The sequence below is a fragment of the Globicephala melas genome, chromosome 6 (genome assembly GCF_963455315.2).
Source record: "Globicephala melas chromosome 6, mGloMel1.2, whole genome shotgun sequence".
Taxonomy (NCBI): Eukaryota; Metazoa; Chordata; class Mammalia; order Artiodactyla; family Delphinidae; genus Globicephala; species Globicephala melas.
This window is the reverse complement of record NC_083319.1, coordinates 101,872,079-101,876,488: the sequence shown is the minus strand read 5'-3', so window position 1 is coordinate 101,876,488 and position 4,410 is coordinate 101,872,079. Positions and strand designations below refer to the sequence as shown.

General features: G+C 39.5%; 1 pseudogene; it reads right to left on the bottom strand.

The window, feature by feature from the left end:
- Positions 1-3,252: 3,252 nt before the first annotated feature.
- Positions 3,253-4,063, bottom strand: LOC115864986 (tyrosine--tRNA ligase, mitochondrial pseudogene; annotated as a pseudogene).
- Positions 4,064-4,410: the final 347 nt, after the last annotated feature.

The following is a 4,410-nucleotide window of genomic DNA, read 5'->3' as shown; positions in this document are numbered from 1 at the left end:
AAACTAAATCTAGTTTAACAGGGGGTCATGGAAGGCACATCCACCACTTGTGTGATGCTAAATATTTTCAATGATTCTTGATGCCGGGATTTCCTCATCTCTAAATCAGAGATGATCACATTTTCCCTAAAATTGTTATAAAGGTTAAATAAATAAATAAATATGTATATATAACACACACATATATTATAAATATATATAACCTCTTTAATTTCATTTAATCCCACATATATGTAACTTGCCACATCGTACCATGCTCAGTAATGAAAGTCATGGTGCCATGCTTTTCCCCATATGTTGGTGTTCAATGAAAAACCTCATCTACAGGATAACAAAGTAATACCAATTTGTAACTGAATATTTTGCAATATAAGATCCATGGTTTATGACGTCTGAGTGATTTTTAAAGTAAGATGTATAAAAATAACATACATCTTTACTACCTATAAGCAAGTTCTCTTTCGTGGATTAGGAACTCTTTATAATTTACAAAGAGAAAACATCCTTAATTTTGGTGGGCCCGAGAACATCAGGTCAGTTGGACTGAGCAGGTCAGTGCTTCTTACATAATTTTGTTTTTATTTTATCGACTGAAATAAGGGTGCTCTCTTGCCCTTTCTACTTCTAAATACCATGCTTAGATTGCATTTCTTGGTTTTTCTTAATGCTTGGTTTAAGCATTAGTTACTGAATTTCTCCTCTGCCCATCCTCATCACATACATGTCAAAAGCCTGTCACTCTCTCTAGTTTAGATTTTACAACTTTGGTCAGATCAATGATTCTCAAACTTTAGAGTGCCTTAGAATCACTTCGATAGCTTGTGTAAATACAGATTTGTGGGTCCTACTCCCCTCTGATTCAGTAAGAGAGGATCCAGAGAATGTGCATTCCAAACAAATTTCTAGGTGATGTCATGATGTTGTTGGACTGGCCGAGGGACCACACTCTGGGAACCACTGGGTGACATAAACATTTTATCTTCACATTGTAAAACATACGTTATAGCTGAGCCCTGTATATATACCATAGTTGCTTTCTGTTTCTCATCGATATATTTTTGTTCGCCCTAGAGTTAATAATTGTCTTTTCACCATTTGATTTAGTTTGTATGCATCTATCATTAAGTTATACCCAAATTCTCTCTCAGTGATGTAAGTCTCCCAATATGTTCAGATTCATTAGGTATTTTAAAATATCTTTTTAAAAAATAAATATCCCAGGATTTTTTTTGACATGCTCCAACGTGGACTGACACACACAGCTGCTTGGTTGAACATCCTACTTTCCAGATTTTGTAGCTTTTTAAAAAAGTATCTGAGAATGTCTTTTTTTCTCCCCTTTTATTCCATTGAAAGTTGGTTGACTAAAATTCTAGTTGAAAGTAATTTCTTTTTGAAAGCATTGTTCCATGGTCCTCTGACTTCCATTGTTGCTACTGGGTAATCTGACATTATCTGATTTCTTGATCCTTTGCAAGAAACCAGTTTTCTTTCTGGAAGTTTTAGAATCTTTTCTTAATATCCAGTCTTTTGAAAATTTTCAGGGGTTCTAGTGTAGGTGTATTTTCATCTATTGTGCTGAGCACGAAATGGGCTCTTCCAATCTGGAAACTCACATCCTACAAGTCTGAGAAACTTTCTCCAGTTATCTCGTGGATAATTTCTTACCTTCTATTTTCTCTGTCCACTTTTTCTGTGACTCCTTTGTGTGTATGATGGACATTCTGGAAAAGTCCAATTTTCTTATCTTTTCTCTCCATTTTCTAACTCTTTATATTTTGGTCCTACATTCTGGGAGATTTCTTCAAATTTACGGGGTTTTTTCCCCTCATTTTTAATTCTTAACATCTCTTTCTGGCTCTTCTCTTAATATTTTTTTTGAAGCATCCTCGTTTTGCTTCATGGATGTAATATCTTTTATCTCTTGGAAGGTATTAATATAGGTTTAAAAACTTTTTTTCCCCTGTACTATCTCTGTGTCCTTCCTGTTACTTTATGTGATTTCTGTCTTTTATAATACAATTTTCCTCAAATATGTGATAATTGTTGACTGTAAATTCTTATTTAAGAGTGGGCTACTAAAAAGCCGACTGGATGCTTTTGTACCAATAAATAGAGTTGTTTGTCTCTCACTAAACCCTCACTGCCCAGGACCATGGAGCCCTGTCTCCTTCCACCTCTGGAGAAACATGATAACTTATGTGATAGAAAGACAATGAGATTTGATATGAAGATCTGCATGTAGGGTCCTGAATCTCCCCCTTAGAATCTGCATGAGCTTGAACAGATGTCTTGCTTTCTCAGTGTCAATCTGAATGCTTAGAACAGTGTATGGCACGTGTCATACATGTAATACATATTTGTGGAATGAACAGATATCCTCAACTGAGAAATGAAGATCATAACACCCTCCTCCTCACTTTGTGGAGTTATTTAATTAAGAGAGTATGTCAAAAAGTCCCTTGAAATTATCAAGTGCTACTCAAATTTCAGAGGTTATTATCAAAGAGACGCTAACATTTATTGCACAAGTGCAGTACCGTAGGGAGGGTGCTGTACTGGTCAGTTTCACTGCAGGCACATCCTTCATAATACATGTGTAAGTATGAATGCTGTGCTTCTGTAAAATGAGAAGCATTGGGGTTTTTTTTTAGGATAAAAAAGACATAATTTAATTGTTTCATAAAGTATAATTTTAAAAAAAGATTAACCCAGGAAATCATGGTCGTTGGTGTTTGCAGATCAGGAAATAAAATATTTCATCATCACACAAACACCTTATGTATAAACCAGCTTACATAAAAAATGAAATTACTGGGCTTCCCTGGTGGAGCAGTGGTTGAGAGTCTGCCTGCCAATGCAGGGGACACGGGTTCGAGCCCTGGTCTGGGAGGATCCCACATGCCGCGGAGCAACTGGGCCTGTGAGCCACAACTATTGAGCCTGCGCGTCTGGAGCCTGTGCTCCGCAACAAGAGAGGCCGCGATAGTGAGAGGCCCGCGCGCTGTGATGAAGAGTGGCACCCGCTCGCCGCAGCTAGAGAAAGCCCTCGCACAGAAACGAAGACCCAAAAATAAATAAATAAATAAATAAAATTTTAAAAATGCCCTTATAAAAAAATGAAATTACTTACAGTGTGAAGCCTAGAGTATACTCCATTCTTTGTTGTTCTGATTAGCATAAGCAAACGTATAAGTTCCTTCTTATATCTTGAGAATGAATGATGGATGTTTGAACCACCAGGGTTTCTCCTCATAGCTGAAGCCGTTTTATAGTGTAGAAATTCCTTTTCCATTATTAAGAATGAAAGTCCATTCTCAAGTATATGTGGTCCAACAACTAGCACTCTCAGGATTTGTTGCTTGTCTCTGATTAATACCAACTCCACCTTCTGTTAGCCAGTACCCTCGTGGACCATGCGAAATGGCATTTGTTTTGCAGCTTATATTTAGGACACTTGTTGCAAGGTTAAGAACTACTTCAGAAAATGAAGCTTCTTTAAACAACTCTTTTAACTCTTGATCAGACGTAACCTCCAGTGCATTTATCCTACTATGGCAAAGGGCTTGTGTATACTTTTTCACAGAATCCAGCCCTTCTGGTCCACGAACAAACTTTGTTACTTCTGCAGCAAGTCGTTTCTGAGGACGCCGATTTTCTGGCTCTGTGACATGCTGCTGCATTATGTCATTAATCTCTGGAAGGGGTGGAAAAGTGAAGAGCTTTTGGTACCTTTCTATTGAATCATCTTGCTGCCTGACAACTGATACAATTCAAAGGGAGGTATCTTAACTCTGTGTAGCCAAACAGCGCTGTCAGATGACTTTCATGGTTTTGATCCACTTGTAATTAGGGGAACAGTGATTCCAACTACGTCTTCTCCAGTCATCTTGTGGATGAAATCATACCCGGACATGAGATTGCTTAGCTCATCAGATCCACCCAGCCGGATCAACAGCCATAACGCTGGAACAGGTAGTAGAAGTTATAGGCCTGGAGCATTCAGTGTAAGAACTCGTTCATAGGCCTGGAGCATTCAGTATAAGAACTCTTTCGACCTCATGAGCTCAGGGCTCTAGTGCCGACGAGTCTGGATGCTCATGCGCAAGCGTCCGCCCACAGCTGCTCGGAAGGGCATAGAGTGCTGCGCTGTGAAACTGCAGGTCGGCTCATCAGCAAAGAAATGCTGATCAGCTGCTGGAGCCCTCTGCGCAGGCGCAATGGCCCCTCCCGCCTGCGCAATCGCTTTGTAGGTAAAGGGGCGCAGCTGCGCCAGCGGATGGCCCACAAGAGGCAACAAGTCGGCCGTGGGATGAGGCAACAGTAGATGGTCTGGAGAAAGCTTCCCGCCTTGCCACAGTGGAAGAGCTCTGGCAATTCTATCTTCATACCCCTTTTGGGGGAGAACTT